This window comes from Taudactylus pleione, unplaced genomic scaffold (assembly GCF_031769625.1).
Source record: "Taudactylus pleione unplaced genomic scaffold, aTauple2 ptg000497l, whole genome shotgun sequence".
Lineage (NCBI taxonomy): Eukaryota > Metazoa > Chordata > Amphibia > Anura > Myobatrachidae > Taudactylus > Taudactylus pleione.
Genome location: NW_028284899.1, coordinates 905245 through 924545, shown reverse-complemented (window position 1 = coordinate 924545; position 19301 = coordinate 905245). Strand labels below are relative to the sequence as shown.

Below are 19301 nucleotides of genomic sequence, written 5' to 3'. Positions count from 1 at the left end.
CCACAAACTCTTTAGCACAATCTTCCTTGAACTAAAAATACATTCATGGAGAAAATGTATGTACTTCTTATCTTGGGAAATCTATTCTACAGTGCAAATAGTACAATTTCACTTGAAAATCATAGCCAAATTGAACATTTTTGACTAAAAATCATCAATTGATTGTTAGTCATTTGTTGTGTAAATTATAGGTAGCTAAAAAGCGCGAGTAGTGTAGGAGTATCATGCAAGATTCCCATTCGTGCGACCCGGGTTCGCGTCCTGGCTAGCGCATGAAAATGTGTTTTTTGAATCCTATGACATTTTTCAAATTAATATATATTGAATCTCACTAAAAACATTACAATATTGCATTTCTCAAAGATGAGCCTCCAAGATGTCTCTATTCAGCAAATTCTTAAAAAGCATAATAGTAACATTTCCTCTCCACAGGTAAAAAAAAAGTGCTACGGACACAAACACTAAAGACCCAAAGCTGCTATTGTAAAGGCAATTACATTTCCCGAATTAACTACATTTGTTCCAAAAACTCTTTAGCACAATCTTCCTTGAACTAAAAATACATCCATGGAGCAAAGATATGTATTTCTTATCTTGGGAAATCTATACAACAGTGCAAATAGTACAATTTCACTTGAAAATCATAGCCAAATTGAACATTTTTGACTAAAGATCATCAATTGATTGTTAATCATTTGTTGTGTGAATTATAGGTAGCTAAAAAGCGCTAGTAGTGTAGGAGTATCATTCAAGATTCCCATTCTTGCGACCTGGGTTCGAGTCCCAGCTAGCGCATAAAAGTGTGTCTTTTCAATTCTATAAAATCTGTTAAATTAATATATAATTAATCTGTATAAAAAACATAGCTTTATTGCTTTTCTCAGAGATAGTCCTTGAAGATGTCTCAATTCACAAAATTCTTAAAAAGCATAGAGGTAACATTTTCTCTCCACAGGTAAAAAAAATGTACCAGTGATACAAACACTAAAGAGTTAAAGCTTTAATTGTGAAGTCAATTATATTTCTTAATTTTTTACATCTGCTCCACAATGTCATTATCAAATCTTTCCTTGAAAAAAAATGCATCCAAAGATTAAATATATGTATTTCTTATTGTGGGAAACTTATAAGGCAGTGGAGATAGTACAACTTCACTTGAAAAACACCATCACATTGCACAATTTTCACTAGAGATTAACAATTGATTGTAAGACTTCTTTTATGTGAATGTAGTTCTTTAAGAATGTGCTAGTGTAGGGGTATCATGCAAGATTATCATTCGTGCGACCTTGGTTTGAGACCTGGCTAGTGCATAATGTGTCTTTTGAATCCTATGAAATGTTTCAAATTAATATATATTGAATCTCACTAAAAACACTGCAATATTGCATTTCTCAGAGATTAGCATCCAAGATGTCTCTATTCACCAAATTCTTAAAAAGCATAGAAGTAACACTTCCTCTCCACAGGTAAAAAAATTGTGCTACTGACACAAACACTAAAGTCCCAAAGCTGCTATTGTAAAGGCAATTACATTTCCGAATTATTTATATTTGCTCCAAAAACTCTTTAGCACAATCTTCCTTGAACTAAAAATACATCCATGGAGCAAATGTATGTACTTCTTATCTTGGGAAATCTATACTACAGTGCAAATAGAACAATTTCACTTGAAAATCATAGCCAAATTGCACATTTTTGACTAAAGATTATCAATTGAGTGTTAGTCATTTGTTGTGTGAATTAAAGGTTTCTAAAGAGCGCTAGTAGAGTAGGGGTATCGTGCAAGATTCCCATTCTTGCGGCCCGGGTTCGAGTCCCGGCTAGCGCATGAAAATGTGTCTTTTGAATCCTAAGACATTTTTCAAATTAATATATATTGAATCTCACTAAAAACATTACAATATTGCATTTCTCAAAGATGAGCCTCCAAGATGTCTCTATTCACCAAATTCTTAAAAAGCATAATAGTAACATTTCCTCTCCACAGGTAAAAAAAATGTGCTACTGACACAAACACTAAAGACCCAAAGCAGCTATTGTAAAGGCAATTACATTTCCGAATTATTTATATTTGTTCCACAAACTCTTTAGCACAATCTTCTTTGAACTAAAAATACATCCATGGAGCAAAGATATGTATTTCTTATCTTGGGAAATCTATACAACAGTGCAAATAGTACAATTTCACTTGAAAATCATAGCCAAATTGAACATTTTTGACTAAAGATCATCAATTGATTGTTAGTCATTTGTTGTGTGAATTATAGGTAGCTAAAAAGCGCTAGTAGTGTAGGGGTATCATGCAAGATTCCCATTCTTGTGACCCGGGTTCGAGTCCCGGCTAGCGCATGAAAGTGTGTCTTTTGAATTCTATAAAATCTGTTAAATTAATATATCATTAATCTGTATAAAAAACATAGCTTTATTGCTTTTCTCAGAGATAGTCCTTGAAAATGTATCAATTCACAAAATTTTTAAAAAGCATAGAGGTAACATTTTCTCTCCACAGGTAAAAAAAATGTACTAGTGATACAAACACTAACGAGTTAAAGCTTTAATTGTGAAGTCAATTATAATTCTTAATTTTTGACATCTGCTCCACAATGTCATTATCAAATCTTTCCTTGAAAAAAAATACATCCAAAGAGTAAATATATGTATTTCTTATTGTGGGAAACTTATAAGGCAGTGGAGATAGTACAACTTCACTTGAAAAACACCGTCACATTGCACAATTTTCACTAGAGATTAACAATTGATTGTAAGAATTCTTTTATGTGAATGTAGTTCTTTAAGAATGTGCTAGTGTAGGGGTATCATGCAAGATTATCATTCGTGCGACCTTGGTTTGAGACCCGGCTAGTGCATAATGTGTCTTTTGAATCCTATGAAATGTTTCAAATTAATATATATTGAATCTCACTAAAAACACTGCAATATTGCATTTCTCAGAGATTAGCATCCAAGATGTCTCTATTCACCAAATTCTTAAAAAGCATAGAAGTAACACTTCCTCTCCACAGGTAAAAAAATTGTGCTACTGGCACAAACACTAAAGTCCCAAAGCTGCTATTGTAAAGGCAATAACATTTCCGAATTATTTATATTTGCTCCACTAACTCTTTAGCACAATCTTCCTTGAACTAAAAATACATCCATGGAGAAAATGTATGTACTTCTTATCTTGGGAAATCTATACAACAGTGCAAATAGTACAATTTCACTTGAAAATCATAGCCAAATTGCACATTTTTGACTAAAGATTATCAATTGATTGTTAGTCATTTGTTATGTGAATTAAAAGTTTCTAAAGAGCGCTAGTAGTGTAGGGGTATCATGCAAGATTCCCATTCTTGTGACCTAGGTTAGAGTCCCGGCGAGCACATGAAAATGTGTTTTTTGAATCCTATGACATTTTTCAAATTAATATATATTGAATCTCACTAAAAACATTACAATATTGCATTTCTCAAAGATGAGCCTCCAAGATGTCTCTATTCACCAAATTCTTAAAAAGCATAATAGTAACATTTCCTCTCCACAGGTAAAAAAAAAAGTGCTACGGACACAAACACTAAAGACCCAAAGCTGCTATTGTAAAGGCAATTACATTTCCGAATTAACTACATTTGTTCCAAAAACTCTTTAGCACAATCTTCCTTGAACTAAAAATACATCCATGGAGCAAATGTATGTACTTCTTATCTTGGGAAATCTATACTACAGTGCAAATAGAACAATTTCACTTGAAAATCATAGCCAAATTGCACATTTTTGACTAAAGATTATCAATTGATTGTTAGCCATTTGTTGTGTGAATTAAAGGTTTCTAAAGAGCACTAGTTGTGTACGGGTATCATGCAAGATTCCCATTCTTCCGACCCGGGTTCGAGTCCCGGCTAGCGCATGAAAATGTGTTTTTTGAATCCTATGACATTTTTCAAATTAATATATATTGAATCTCACTAAAAACATTACAATATTGCATTTCTCAAAGATGAGCCTCCAAGATGTCTCTATTCACCAAATTCTTAAAAAGCATAATAGTAACATTTCCTCTCCACAGGTAAAAAAAATGTGCTACTGACACAAACACTAAAGACCCAAAGCTGCTATTGTAAATGCAATTACATTTCCGAATTATTTATATTTGTTCCACAAACTCTTTAGCACAATCTTCCTTGAACTAAAAATACATCCATGGAGCAAAGATATGTATTTCTTATCTTGGGAAATCTATACAACAGTGCAAATAGTACAATTTCACTTGAAAATCATAGCCAAATTGAACATTTTTGACTAAAGATCATCAATTGATTGTTAGTCATTTGTTGTGTGAATTATAGGTAGCTAAAAAGCGCTAGTAGTGTAGGGGTATCATGCAAGATTCCCATTCTTGCGACCCGGGTTCGAGTCCCGGCTAGCGCATGAAAATGTGTCTTTTGAATTCTATAAAATCTGTTAAATTAATATATAAATAATCTGTATAAAAAACATAGCTTTATTGCTTTTCTCAGAGATAGTCCTTGAAAATGTATCAATTCACAAAATTTTTAAAAAGCATAGAGGTAACATTTTCTCTCCACAGGTAAAAAAAATGTACTAGTGATACAAACACTAAAGAGTTAAAGCTTTAATTGTGAAGTCAATTATAATTCTTAATTTTTGACATCTGCTCCACAATGTCATTATCAAATCTTTCCTTGAAAAAAAATACATCCAAAGAGTAAATATATGTATTTCTTATTGTGGGAAACTTATAAGGCAGTGGAGATAGTACAACTTCACTTGAAAAACACCGTCACATTGCACAATTTTCACTAGAGATTAACAATTGATTGTAAGACATCTTTTATGTGAATGTAGTTCTTTAAGAATGTGCTAGTGTAGGGGTATCATGCAAGATTATCATTCGTGCGACCTTGGTTTGAGACCTGGCTAGTGCATAATGTGTCTTTTGAATCCTATGAAATGTTTCAAATTAATATATATTGAATCTCACTAAAAACACTGCAATATTGCATTTCTCAGAGATTAGCATCCAAGATGTTTCTATTCACCAAATTCTTAAAAAGCATAGAAGTAACACTTCCTCTCCACAGGTAAAAAAATTATGCTACTGGCACAAACACTAAAGTCCCAAAGCTGCTATTGTAATGGCAATAACATTTCCAAATTATTTATATTTGCTCCACAAACTCTTTAGCACAATCTTCCTTGAACTAAAAATACATCCATGGAGAAAATGTATGTACTTCTTATCTTGGGAAATCTATACAACAGTGCAAATAGTACAATTTCACTTGAAAATCATAGCCAAATTGCACATTTTTGACTAAAGATTATCAATTGATTGTTAGTCATTTGTTATGTGAATTAAAAGTTTCTAAAGAGCGCTAGTAGTGTAGGGGTATCATGCAAGATTCCCATTCTTGTGACCCGGGTTAGAGTCCTGGCTAGCGCATGAAAATGTGTTTTTTTAAATCCTATGACATTTTTCAAATTAATATATATTGAATCTCACTAAAAACATTACAATATTGCATTTCTCAAAGATGAGCCTCCAAGATGTCTCTATTCACCAAATTCTTAAAAAGCATAATAGTAACATTTCCTCTCCACAGGTAAAAAAAAAGTGCTACGGACACAAACACTAAAGACCCAAAGCTGCAATTGTAAAGGCAATTACATTTCCGAATTAACTACATTTGTTCCAAAAACTCTTTAGCACAATCTTCCTTGAACTAAAAATACATCCATGGAGCAAAGATATGTATTTCTTATCTTGGGAAATCTATACAACAGTGCAAATAGTACAATTTCACTTGAAAATCATAGCCAAATTGAACATTTTTGACTAAAGATCATCAATTGATTGTTAGTCATTTGTTGTGTGAATTATAGGTAGCTAAAAAGCGCTAGTAGTGTAGGGGTATCATGCAAGATTCCCATTCTTGTGACCGGGGTTCGAGTCCCAGCTAGCGCATAAAAGTGTGTCTTTTCAATTCTATAAAATCTGTTAAATTAATATATAATTAATCTGTATAAAAAACATAGCTTTATTGCTTTTCTCAGAGATAGTCCTTGAAGATGTCTCAATTCACAAAATTCTTAAAAAGCATAGAGGTAACATTTTCTCTCCACAGGTAAAAAAAATGTACCAGTGATACAAACACTAAAGAGTTAAAGCTTTAATTGTGAAGTCAATTATATTTCTTAATTTTTTACATCTGCTCCACAATGTCATTATCAAATCTTTCCTTGAAAAAAAATGCATCCAAAGATTAAATATATGTATTTCTTATTGTGGGAAACTTATAAGGCAGTGGAGATAGTACAACTTCACTTGAAAAACACAGTCACATTGCACAATTTTCACTAGAGATTAACAATTGATTGTAAGACTTCTTTTATGTGAATGTAGTTCTTTAAGAATGTGCTAGTGTAGGGGTATCATGCAAGATTATCATTCGTGCGACCTTGGTTTGAGACCTGGCTAGTGCATAATGTGTCTTTTGAATCCTATGAAATGTTTCAAATTAATATATATTGAATCTCACTAAAAACACTGCAATATTGCATTTCTCAGAGATTAGCATCCAAGATGTCTCTATTCACCAAATTCTTAAAAAGCATAGAAGTAACACTTCCTCTCCACAGGTAAAAAAATTGTGCTACTGACACAAACACTAAAGTCCCAAAGCTGCTATTGTAAAGGCAATTACATTTCCGAATTATTTATATTTGCTCCAAAAACTCTTTAGCACAATCTTCCTTGAACTAAAAATACATCCATGGAGCAAATGTATGTACTTCTTATCTTGGGAAATCTATACTACAGTGCAAATAGAACAATTTCACTTGAAAATCATAGCCAAATTGCACATTTTTGACTAAAGATTATCAATTGAGTGTTAGTCATTTGTTGTGTGAATTAAAGGTTTCTAAAGAGCGCTAGTAGAGTAGGGGTATCATGCAAGATTCCCATTCTTGCGGCCCGGGTTCGAGTCCCGGCTAGCGCATGAAAATGTGTCTTTTGAATCCTAAGACATTTTTCAAATTAATATATATTGAATCTCACTAAAAACACTGCAATATTGCATTTCTCAGAGATTAGCATCCAAGATGTCTCTATTCACCAAATTCTTAAAAAGCATAATAGTAACATTTCCTCTCCACAGGTAAAAAAAATGTGCTACTGACACAAACACTAAAGACCCAAAGCAGCTATTGTAAAGGCAATTACATTTCCAAATTATTTATATTTGTTCCACAAACTCTTTAGCACAATCTTCTTTGAACTAAAAATACATCCATGGAGAAAATGTATGTACTTCTTATCTTGGGAAATCTATACAACAGTGCAAATAGTACAATTTCACTTGAAAATCATAGCCAAATTGCACATTTTTGACTAAAGATTATCAATTGATTGTTAGTCATTTGTTATGTGAATTAAAAGTTTCTAAAGAGCGCTAGTAGTGTAGGGGTATCATGCAAGATTCCCATTCTTGTGACCTAGGTTAGAGTCCCGGCGAGCGCATGAAAATGTGTTTTTTGAATCCTATGACATTTTTCAAATTAATATATATTGAATCTCACTAAAAACATTACAATATTGCATTTCTCAAAGATGAGCCTCCAAGATGTCTCTATTCACCAAATTCTTAAAAAGCATAATAGTAACATTTCCTCTCCACAGGTAAAAAAAAAAGTGCTACGGACACAAACACTAAAGACCCAAAGCTGCTATTGTAAAGGCAATTACATTTCCGAATTAACTACATTTGTTCCAAAAACTCTTTAGCACAATCTTCCTTGAACTAAAAATACATCCATGGAGCAAATGTATGTACTTCTTATCTTGGGAAATCTATACTACAGTGCAAATAGAACAATTTCACTTGAAAATCATAGCCAAATTGCACATTTTTGACTAAAGATTATCAATTGATTGTTAGTCATTTGTTGTGTGAATTAAAGGTTTCTAAAGAGCACTAGTAGTGTACGGGTATCATGCAAGATTCCCATTCTTCCGACCCGGGTTCGAGTCCCGGCTAGCGCATGAAAATGTGTTTTTTGAATCCTATGACATTTTTCAAATTAATATATATTGAATCTCACTAAAAACATTACAATATTGCATTTCTCAAAGATGAGCCTCCAAGATGTCTCTATTCACCAAATTCTTAAAAAGCATAATAGTAACATTTCCTCTCCACAGGTAAAAAAAATGTGCTACTGACACAAACACTAAAGACCCAAAGCTGCTATTGTAAATGCAATTACATTTCCGAATTATTTATATTTGTTCCACAAACTCTTTAGCACAATCTTCCTTGAACTAAAAATACATCCATGGAGCAAAGATATGTATTTCTTATCTTGGGAAATCTATACAACAGTGCAAATAGTACAATTTCACTTGAAAATCATAGCCAAATTGAACATTTTTGACTAAAGATCATCAATTGATTGTTAGTCATTTGTTGTGTGAATTATAGGTAGCTAAAAAGCGCTAGTAGTGTAGGGGTATCATGCAAGATTCCCATTCTTGCGACCCGGGTTCGAGTCCCGGCTAGCGCATGAAAATGTGTCTTTTGAATTCTATAAAATCTGTTAAATTAATATATAAATAATCTGTATAAAAAACATAGCTTTATTGCTTTTCTCAGAGATAGTCCTTGAAAATGTATCAATTCACAAAATTTTTAAAAAGCATAGAGGTAACATTTTCTCTCCACAGGTAAAAAAAATGTACTAGTGATACAAACACTAAAGAGTTAAAGCTTTAATTGTGAAGTCAATTATAATTCTTAATTTTTGACATCTGCTCCACAATGTCATTATCAAATCTTTCCTTGAAAAAAAATACATCCAAAGAGTAAATATATGTATTTCTTATTGTGGGAAACTTATAAGGCAGTGGAGATAGTACAACTTCACTTGAAAAACACCGTCACATTGCACAATTTTCACTAGAGATTAACAATTGATTGTAAGACTTCTTTTATGTGAATGTAGTTCTTTAAGAATGTGCTAGTGTAGGGGTATCATGCAAGATTATCATTCGTGCGACCTTGGTTTGAGACCTGGCTAGTGCATAATGTGTCTTTTGAATCCTATGAAATGTTTCAAATTAATATATATTGAATCTCACTAAAAACACTGCAATATTGCATTTCTCAGAGATTAGCATCCAAGATGTTTCTATTCACCAAATTCTTAAAAAGCATAGAAGTAACACTTCCTCTCCACAGGTAAAAAAATTATGCTACTGGCACAAACACTAAAGTCCCAAAGCTGCTATTGTAATGGCAATAACATTTCCAAATTATTTATATTTGCTCCACAAACTCTTTAGCACAATCTTCCTTGAACTAAAAATACATCCATGGAGAAAATGTATGTACTTCTTATCTTGGGAAATCTATACAACAGTGCAAATAGTACAATTTCACTTGAAAATCATAGCCAAATTGCACATTTTTGACTAAAGATTATCAATTGATTGTTAGTCATTTGTTATGTGAATTAAAAGTTTCTAAAGAGCGCTAGTAGTGTAGGGGTATCATGCAAGATTCCCATTCTTGTGACCCGGGTTAGAGTCCTGGCTAGCGCAGGAAAATGTGTTTTTTGAATCCTATGACATTTTTCAAATTAATATATATTGAATCTCACTAAAAACATTACAATATTGCATTTCTCAAAGATGAGCCTCCAAGATGTCTCTATTCACCAAATTCTTAAAAAGCATAATAGTAACATTTCCTCTCCACAGGTAAAAAAAAAGTGCTACGGACACAAACACTAAAGACCCAAAGCTGCAATTGTAAAGGCAATTACATTTCCGAATTAACTACATTTGTTCCAAAAACTCTTTAGCACAATCTTCCTTGAACTAAAAATACATCCATGGAGCAAAGATATGTATTTCTTATCTTGGGAAATCTATACAACAGTGCAAATAGTACAATTTCACTTGAAAATCATAGCCAAATTGAACATTTTTGACTAAAGATCATCAATTGATTGTTAGTCATTTGTTGTGTGAATTATAGGTAGCTAAAAAGCGCTAGTAGTGTAGGGGTATCATGCAAGATTCCCATTCTTGTGACCGGGGTTCGAGTCCCAGCTAGCGCATAAAAGTGTGTCTTTTCAATTCTATAAAATCTGTTAAATTAATATATAATTAATCTGTATAAAAAACATAGCTTTATTGCTTTTCTCAGAGATAGTCCTTGAAGATGTCTCAATTCACAAAATTCTTAAAAAGCATAGAGGTAACATTTTCTCTCCACAGGTAAAAAAAATGTACCAGTGATACAAACACTAAAGAGTTAAAGCTTTAATTGTGAAGTCAATTATATTTCTTAATTTTTTACATCTGCTCCACAATGTCATTATCAAATCTTTCCTTGAAAAAAAATGCATCCAAAGATTAAATATATGTATTTCTTATTGTGGGAAACTTATAAGGCAGTGGAGATAGTACAACTTCACTTGAAAAACACAGTCACATTGCACAATTTTCACTAGAGATTAACAATTGATTGTAAGACTTCTTTTATGTGAATGTAGTTCTTTAAGAATGTGCTAGTGTAGGGGTATCATGCAAGATTATCATTCGTGCGACCTTGGCTTGAGACCTGGCTAGTGCATAATGTGTCTTTTGAATCCTATGAAATGTTTCAAATTAATATATATTGAATCTCACTAAAAACACTGCAATATTGCATTTCTCAGAGATTAGCATCCAAGATGTCTCTATTCACCAAATTCTTAAAAAGCATAGAAGTAACACTTCCTCTCCACAGGTAAAAAAATTGTGCTACTGACACAAACACTAAAGTCCCAAAGCTGCTATTGTAAAGGCAATTACATTTCCGAATTATTTATATTTGCTCCAAAAACTCTTTAGCACAATCTTCCTTGAACTAAAAATACATCCATGGAGCAAATGTATGTACTTCTTATCTTGGGAAATCTATACTACAGTGCAAATAGAACAATTTCACTTGAAAATCATAGCCAAATTGCACATTTTTGACTAAAGATTATCAATTGAGTGTTAATCATTTGTTGTGTGAATTAAAAGTTTCTAAAGAGCGCTAGTAGAGTAGGGGTATCATGCAAGATTCCCATTCTTGCGGCCCGGGTTCGAGTCCCGGCTAGCGCATGAAAATGTGTCTTTTGAATCCTAAGACATTTTTCAAATTAATATATATTGAATCTCACTAAAAACATTACAATATTGCATTTCTCAAAGATGAGCCTCCAAGATGTCTCTATTCACCAAATTCTTAAAAAGCATAATAGTAACATTTCCTCTCCACAGGTAAAAAAAATGTGCTACTGACACAAACACTAAAGACCCAAAGCAGCTATTGTAAAGGCAATTACATTTCCGAATTATTTATATTTGTTCCACAAACTCTTTAGCACAATCTTCTTTGAACTAAAAATACATCCATGGAGCAAAGATATGTATTTCTTATCTTGGGAAATCTATACAACAGTGCAAATAGTACAATTTCACTTGAAAATCATAGCCAAATTGAACATTTTTGACTAAAGATCATCAATTGATTGTTAGTCATTTGTTGTGTGAATTATAGGTAGCTAAAAAGCGCTAGTAGTGTAGGGGTATCATGCAAGATTCCCATTCTTGCGACCCGGGTTCGAGTCCCGGCTAGCGCATGAAAGTGTGTCTTTTGAATTCTATAAAATCTGTTAAATTAATATATCATTAATCTGTATAAAAAACATAGCTTTATTGCTTTTCTCAGAGATAGTCCTTGAAAATGTATCAATTCACAAAATTTTTAAAAAGCATAGAGGTAACATTTTCTCTCCACAGGTAAAAAAAATGTACTAGTGATACAAACACTAACGAGTTAAAGCTTTAATTGTGAAGTCAATTATATTTCTTAATTTTTTACATCTGCTCCACAATGTCATTATCAAATCTTTCCTTGAAAAAAAATGCATCCAAAGATTAAATATATGTATTTCTTATTGTGGGAAACTTATAAGGCAGTGGAGATAGTACAACTTCACTTGAAAAACACCATCACATTGCACAATTTTCACTAGAGATTAACAATTGATTGTAAGACTTCTTTTATGTGAATGTAGTTCTTTAAGAATGTGCTAGTGTAGGGGTATCATGCAAGATTATCATTCGTGCGACCTTGGTTTGAGACCTGGCTAGTGCATAATGTGTCTTTTGAATCCTATGAAATGTTTCAAATTAATATATATTGAATCTCACTAAAAACACTGCAATATTGCATTTCTCAGAGATTAGCATCCAAGATGTCTCTATTCACCAAATTCTTAAAAAGCATAGAAGTAACACTTCCTCTCCACAGGTAAAAAAATTGTGCTACTGGCACAAACACTAAAGTCCCAAAGCTGCTATTGTAAAGGCAATAACATTTCCGAATTATTTATATTTGCTCCACTAACTCTTTAGCACAATCTTCCTTGAACTAAAAATACATCCATGGAGAAAATGTATGTACTTCTTATCTTGGGAAATCTATACAACAGTGCAAATAGTACAATTTCACTTGAAAATCATAGCCAAATTGCACATTTTTGACTAAAGATTATCAATTGATTGTTAGTCATTTGTTATGTGAATTAAAAGTTTCTAAAGAGCGCTAGTAGTGTAGGGGTATCATGCAAGATTCCCATTCTTGTGACCTAGGTTAGAGTCCCGGCGAGCGCATGAAAATGTGTTTTTTGAATCCTATGACATTTTTCAAATTAATATATATTGAATCTCACTAAAAACATTACAATATTGTATTTCTCAAAGATGAGCCTCCAAGATGTCTCTATTCACCAAATTCTTAAAAAGCATAATAGTAACATTTCCTCTCCACAGGTAAAAAAAAAAGTGCTACGGACACAAACACTAAAGACCCAAAGCTGCTATTGTAAAGGCAATTACATTTCCGAATTAACTACATTTGTTCCAAAAACTCTTTAGCACAATCTTCCTTGAACTAAAAATACATCCATGGAGCAAATGTATGTACTTCTTATCTTGGGAAATCTATACTACAGTGCAAATAGAACAATTTCACTTGAAAATCATAGCCAAATTGCACATTTTTGACTAAAGATTATCAATTGATTGTTAGTCATTTGTTGTGTGAATTAAAGGTTTCTAAAGAGCACTAGTAGTGTACAGGTATCATGCAAGATTCCCATTCTTCCGACCCGGGTTCGAGTCCCGGCTAGCGCATGAAAATGTGTTTTTTGAATCCTATGACATTTTTCAAATTAATATATATTGAATCTCACTAAAAACATTACAATATTGCATTTCTCAAAGATGAGCCTCCAAGATGTCTCTATTCACCAAATTCTTAAAAAGCATAATAGTAACATTTCCTCTCCACAGGTAAAAAAAATGTGCTACTGACACAAACACTAAAGACCCAAAGCTGCTATTGTAAATGCAATTACATTTCCGAATTATTTATATTTGTTCCACAAACTCTTTAGCACAATCTTCCTTGAACTAAAAATACATCCATGGAGCAAAGATATGTATTTCTTATCTTGGGAAATCTATACAACAGTGCAAATAGTACAATTTCACTTGAAAATCATAGCCAAATTGAACATTTTTGACTAAAGATCATCAATTGATTGTTAGTCATTTGTTGTGTGAATTATAGGTAGCTAAAAAGCGCTAGTAGTGTAGGGGTATCATGCAAGATTCCCATTCTTGCGACCCGGGTTCGAGTCCCGGCTAGCGCATGAAAATGTGTCTTTTGAATTCTATAAAATCTGTTAAATTAATATATAAATAATCTGTATAAAAAACATAGCTTTATTGCTTTTCTCAGAGATAGTCCTTGAAAATGTATCAATTCACAAAATTTTTAAAAAGCATAGAGGTAACATTTTCTCTCCACAGGTAAAAAAAATGTACTAGTGATACAAACACTAAAGAGTTAAAGCTTTAATTGTGAAGTCAATTATAATTCTTAATTTTTGACATCTGCTCCACAATGTCATTATCAAATCTTTCCTTGAAAAAAAATACATCCAAAGAGTAAATATATGTATTTCTTATTGTGGGAAACTTATAAGGCAGTGGAGATAGTACAACTTCACTTGAAAAACACCGTCACATTGCACAATTTTCACTAGAGATTAACAATTGATTGTAAGACTTCTTTTATGTGAATGTAGTTCTTTAAGAATGTGCTAGTGTAGGGGTATCATGCAAGATTATCATTCGTGCGACCTTGGTTTGAGACCTGGCTAGTGCATAATGTGTCTTTTGAATCCTATGAAATGTTTCAAATTAATATATATTGAATCTCACTAAAAACACTGCAATATTGCATTTCTCAGAGATTAGCATCCAAGATGTTTCTATTCACCAAATTCTTAAAAAGCATAGAAGTAACACTTCCTCTCCACAGGTAAAAAAATTATGCTACTGGCAGAAACACTAAAGTCCCAAAGCTGCTATTGTAATGGCAATAACATTTCCAAATTATTTATATTTGCTCCACAAACTCTTTAGCACAATCTTCCTTGAACTAAAAATACATCCATGGAGAAAATGTATGTACTTCTTATCTTGGGAAATCTATACAACAGTGCAAATAGTACAATTTCACTTGAAAATCATAGCCAAATTGCACATTTTTGACTAAAGATTATCAATTGATTGTTAGTCATTTGTTATGTGAATTAAAAGTTTCTAAAGAGCGCTAGTAGTGTAGGGGTATCATGCAAGATTCCCATTCTTGTGACCCGGGTTAGAGTCCTGGCTAGCGCATGAAAATGTGTTTTTTGAATCCTATGACATTTTTCAAATTAATATATATTGAATCTCACTAAAAACATTACAATATTGCATTTCTCAAAGATGAGCCTCCAAGATGTCTCTATTCACCAAATTCTTAAAAAGCATAATAGTAACATTTCCTCTCCACAGGTAAAAAAAAAGTGCTACGGACACAAACACTAAAGACCCAAAGCTGCAATTGTAAAGGCAATTACATTTCCGAATTAACTACATTTGTTCCAAAAACTCTTTAGCACAATCTTCCTTGAACTAAAAATACATCCATGGAGCAAAGATATGTATTTCTTATCTTGGGAAATCTATACAACAGTGCAAATAGTACAATTTCACTTGAAAATCATAGCCAAATTGAACATTTTTGACTAAAGATCATCAATTGATTGTTAGTCATTTGTTGTGTGAATTATAGGTAGCTAAAAAGCGCTAGTAGTGTAGGGGTATCATGCAAGATTCCCATTCTTGTGACCGGGGTTCGAGTCCCAGCTAGCGCATAAAAGTGTGTCTTTTCAATTCTATAAAATCTGTTAAATTAATATATAATTAATCTGTATAAAAAACATAGCTTTATTGCTTTTCTCAGAGATAGTCCTTGAAGATGTCTCAATTCACAAAATTCTTAAAAAGCATAGAGGTAACATTTTCTCTCCACAGGTAAAAAAAATGTACCAGTGATACAAACACTAAAGAGTTAAAGCTTTAATTGTGAAGTCAATTATATTTCTTAATTTTTTACATCTGCTCCACAATGTCATTATCAAATCTTTCCTTGAAAAAAAATGCATCCAAAGATTAAATATATGTATTTCTTATTGTGGGAAACTTATAAGGCAGTGGAGATAGCACAACTTCACTTGAAAAACACAGTCACATTGCACAATTTTCACTAGAGATTAACAATTGATTGTAAGACTTCTTTTATGTGAATGTAGTTCTTTAAGAATGTGCTAGTGTAGGGGTATCATGCAAGATTATCATTCGTGCGACCTTGGTTTGAGACCTGGCTAGTGCATAATGTGTCTTTTGAATCCTATGAAATGTTTCAAATTAATATATATTGAATCTCACTAAAAACACTGCAATATTGCATTTCTCAGAGATTAGCATCCAAGATGTCTCTATTCACCAAATTCTTAAAAAGCATAGAAGTAACACTTCCTCTCCACAGGTAAAAAAATTGTGCTACTGACACAAACACTAAAGTCCCAAAGCTGCTATTGTAAAGGCAATTACATTTCCGAATTATTTATATTTGCTCCAAAAACTCTTTAGCACAATCTTCCTTGAACTAAAAATACATCCATGGAGCAAATGTATGTACTTCTTATCTTGGGAAATCTATACTACAGTGCAAATAGAACAATTTCACTTGAAAATCATAGCCAAATTGCACATTTTTGACTAAAGATTATCAATTGAGTGTTAATCATTTGTTGTGTGAATTAAAGGTTTCTAAAGAGCGCTAGTAGAGTAGGGGTATCATGCAAGATTCCCATTCTTGCGGCCCGGGTTCGAGTCCCGGCTAGCGCATGAAAATGTGTCTTTTGAATCCTAAGACATTTTTCAAATTAATATATATTGAATCTCACTAAAAACATTACAATATTGCATTTCTCAAAGATGAGCCTCCAAGATGTCTCTATTCACCAAATTCTTAAAAAGCATAATAGTAACATTTCCTCTCCACAGGTAAAAAAAATGTGCTACTGACACAAACACTAAAGACCCAAAGCAGCTATTGTAAAGGCAATTACATTTCCGAATTATTTATATTTGTTCCACAAACTCTTTAGCACAATCTTCTTTGAACTAAAAATACATCCATGGAGCAAAGATATGTATTTCTTATCTTGGGAAATCTATACAACAGTGCAAATAGTACAATTTCACTTGAAAATCATAGCCAAATTGAACATTTTTGACTAAAGATCATCAATTGATTGTTAGTCATTTGTTGTGTGAATTATAGGTAGCTAAAAAGCGCTAGTAGTGTAGGGGTATCATGCAAGATTCCCATTCTTGCGACCCGGGTTCGAGTCCCGGCTAGCGCATGAAAGTGTGTCTTTTGAATTCTATAAAATCTGTTAAATTAATATATCATTAATCTGTATAAAAAACATAGCTTTATTGCTTTTCTCAGAGATAGTCCTTGAAAATGTATCAATTCACAAAATTTTTAAAAAGCATAGAGGTAACATTTTCTCTCCACAGGTAAAAAAAATGTACTAGTGATACAAACACTAACGAGTTAAAGCTTTAATTGTGAAGTCAATTATAATTCTTAATTTTTGACATCTGCTCCACAATGTCATTATCAAATCTTTCCTTGAAAAAAAATACATCCAAAGAGTAAATATATGTATTTCTTATTGTGGGAAACTTATAAGGCAGTGGAGATAGTACAACTTCACTTGAAAAACACCGTCACATTGCACAATTTTCACTAGAGATTAACAATTGATTGTAAGAATTATTTTATGTGAATGTAGTTCTTTAAGAATGTGCTAGTGTAGGGGTATCATGCAAGATTATCATTCGTGCGACCTTGGTTTGAGACCCGGCTAGTGCATAATGTGTCTTTTGAATCCTATGAAATGTTTCAAATTAATATATATTGAATCTCACTAAAAACACTGCAATATTGCATTTCTCAGAGATTAGCATCCAAGATGTCTCTATTCACCAAATTCTTAAAAAGCATAGAAGTAACACTTCCTCTCCACAGGTAAAAAAATTGTGCTACTGGCACAAACACTAAAGTCCCAAAGCTGCTATTGTAAAGGCAATAACATTTCCGAATTATTTATATTTGCTCCACTAACTCTTTAGCACAATCTTCCTTGAACTAAAAATACATCCATGGAGAAAATGTATGTACTTCTTATCTTGGGAAATCTATACAACAGTGCAAATAGTACAATTTCACTTGAAAATCATAGCCAAATTGCACATTTTTGACTAAAGATTATCAATTGATTGTTAGTCATTTGTTATGTGAATTAAAAGTTTCTAAAGAGCGCTAGTAGTGTAGGGGTATCATGCAAGATTCCCATTCTTGTGACCTAGGTTAGAGTCCCGGCGAGCGCATGAAAATGTGTTTTTTGAATCCTATGACATTTTTCAAATTAATATATATTGAATCTCACTAAAAACATTACAATATTGCATTTCTCAAAGATGAGCCTCCAAGATGTCTCTATTCACCGAATTCTTAAAAAGCATAATAGTAACATTTCCTCTCCACAGGTAAAAAAAAAAGTGCTACGGACACAAACACTAAAGACCCAAAGCTGCTATTGTAAAGACAATTACATTTCCGAATTAACTACATTTGTTCCAAAAACTCTTTAGCACAATCTTCCTTGAACTAAAAATACATCCATGGAGCAAATGTATGTACTTCTTATCTTGGGAAATCTATACTACAGTGCAAATAGAACAATTTCACTTGAAAATCATAGCCAAATTGCACATTTTTGACTAAAGATTATCAATTGATTGTTAGTCATTTGTTGTGTGAATTAAAGGTTTCTAAAGAGCACTAGTAGTGTACGGGTATCATGCAAGATTCCCATTCTTCCGACCCGGGTTCGAGTCCCGGCTAGCGCATGAAAATGTGTTTTTTGAATCCTATGACATTTTTCAAATTAATATATATTGAATCTCACTAAAAACATTACAATATTGCATTTCTCAAAGATGAGCCTCCAAGATGTCTCTATTCACCAAATTCTTAAAAAGCATAATAGTAACATTTCCTCTCCACAGGTAAAAAAAATGTGCTACTGACACAAACACTAAAGACCCAAAGCTGCTATTGTAAATGCAATTACATTTCCGAATTATTTATATTTGTTCCACAAACTCTTTAGCACAATCTTCCTTGAACTAAAAATACATCCATGGAGCAAAGATATGTATTTCTTATCTTGGGAAATCTATACAACAGTGCAAATAGTACAATTTCACTTGAAAATCATAGCCAAATTGAACATTTTTGACTAAAGATCATCAATTGATTGTTAGTCATTTGTTGTGTGAATTATAGGTAGCTAAAAAGCGCTAGTAGTGTAGGGGTATCATGCAAGATTCCCATTCTTGCGACCCGGGTTCGAGTCCCGGCTAGCGCATGAAAATGTGTCTTTTGAATTCTATAAAATCTGTTAAATTAATATATAAATAATCTGTATAAAAAACATAGCTTTATTGCTTTTCTCAGAGATAGTCCTTGAAAATGTATCAATTCACAAAATTTTTAAAAAGCATAGAGGTAACATTTTCTCTCCACAGGTAAAAAAAATGTACCAGTGATACAAACACTAAAGAGTTAAAGCTTTAATTGTGAAGTCAATTATATTTCTTAATTTTTTACATCTGCTCCACAATGTCATTATCAAATCTTTCCTTGAAAAAAAATGCATCCAAAGATTAAATATATGTATTTCTTATTGTGGGA

At 32.5% G+C, this 19301-nt stretch overlaps 15 non-coding genes across 15 annotated transcripts; all 15 read left to right on the top strand.

Moving 5' to 3' along the window:
- Positions 1 to 724: 724 nt before the first annotated feature.
- Positions 725 to 795, top strand: TRNAG-CCC (transfer RNA glycine (anticodon CCC)). Its single transcript has one exon. It is a non-coding gene; the product is annotated as a tRNA-Gly (tRNA).
- A 965-nt stretch (positions 796 to 1760) lies between these two features.
- Positions 1761 to 1831, top strand: TRNAG-CCC (transfer RNA glycine (anticodon CCC)). The gene has a single exon. It is a non-coding gene; the product is annotated as a tRNA-Gly (tRNA).
- Positions 1832 to 2281: 450 nt separating this feature from the next.
- TRNAG-CCC (transfer RNA glycine (anticodon CCC)) lies at positions 2282 to 2352 on the top strand. Its single transcript has one exon. It is a non-coding gene; the product is annotated as a tRNA-Gly (tRNA).
- A 2008-nt stretch (positions 2353 to 4360) lies between these two features.
- On the top strand, positions 4361 to 4431 carry TRNAG-CCC (transfer RNA glycine (anticodon CCC)). The gene has a single exon. It is a non-coding gene; the product is annotated as a tRNA-Gly (tRNA).
- Positions 4432 to 5918: 1487 nt separating this feature from the next.
- On the top strand, positions 5919 to 5989 carry TRNAG-CCC (transfer RNA glycine (anticodon CCC)). The gene has a single exon. It is a non-coding gene; the product is annotated as a tRNA-Gly (tRNA).
- A 965-nt stretch (positions 5990 to 6954) lies between these two features.
- TRNAG-CCC (transfer RNA glycine (anticodon CCC)) lies at positions 6955 to 7025 on the top strand. Its single transcript has one exon. It is a non-coding gene; the product is annotated as a tRNA-Gly (tRNA).
- A 1493-nt stretch (positions 7026 to 8518) lies between these two features.
- Positions 8519 to 8589, top strand: TRNAG-CCC (transfer RNA glycine (anticodon CCC)). The gene has a single exon. It is a non-coding gene; the product is annotated as a tRNA-Gly (tRNA).
- A 1486-nt stretch (positions 8590 to 10075) lies between these two features.
- On the top strand, positions 10076 to 10146 carry TRNAG-CCC (transfer RNA glycine (anticodon CCC)). The gene has a single exon. It is a non-coding gene; the product is annotated as a tRNA-Gly (tRNA).
- Positions 10147 to 11111: 965 nt separating this feature from the next.
- On the top strand, positions 11112 to 11182 carry TRNAG-CCC (transfer RNA glycine (anticodon CCC)). Its single transcript has one exon. It is a non-coding gene; the product is annotated as a tRNA-Gly (tRNA).
- Positions 11183 to 11632: 450 nt separating this feature from the next.
- TRNAG-CCC (transfer RNA glycine (anticodon CCC)) lies at positions 11633 to 11703 on the top strand. The gene has a single exon. It is a non-coding gene; the product is annotated as a tRNA-Gly (tRNA).
- Positions 11704 to 13711: 2008 nt separating this feature from the next.
- On the top strand, positions 13712 to 13782 carry TRNAG-CCC (transfer RNA glycine (anticodon CCC)). The gene has a single exon. It is a non-coding gene; the product is annotated as a tRNA-Gly (tRNA).
- A 1486-nt stretch (positions 13783 to 15268) lies between these two features.
- On the top strand, positions 15269 to 15339 carry TRNAG-CCC (transfer RNA glycine (anticodon CCC)). The gene has a single exon. It is a non-coding gene; the product is annotated as a tRNA-Gly (tRNA).
- A 965-nt stretch (positions 15340 to 16304) lies between these two features.
- Positions 16305 to 16375, top strand: TRNAG-CCC (transfer RNA glycine (anticodon CCC)). The gene has a single exon. It is a non-coding gene; the product is annotated as a tRNA-Gly (tRNA).
- A 450-nt stretch (positions 16376 to 16825) lies between these two features.
- Positions 16826 to 16896, top strand: TRNAG-CCC (transfer RNA glycine (anticodon CCC)). The gene has a single exon. It is a non-coding gene; the product is annotated as a tRNA-Gly (tRNA).
- A 2008-nt stretch (positions 16897 to 18904) lies between these two features.
- TRNAG-CCC (transfer RNA glycine (anticodon CCC)) lies at positions 18905 to 18975 on the top strand. Its single transcript has one exon. It is a non-coding gene; the product is annotated as a tRNA-Gly (tRNA).
- Positions 18976 to 19301: the final 326 nt, after the last annotated feature.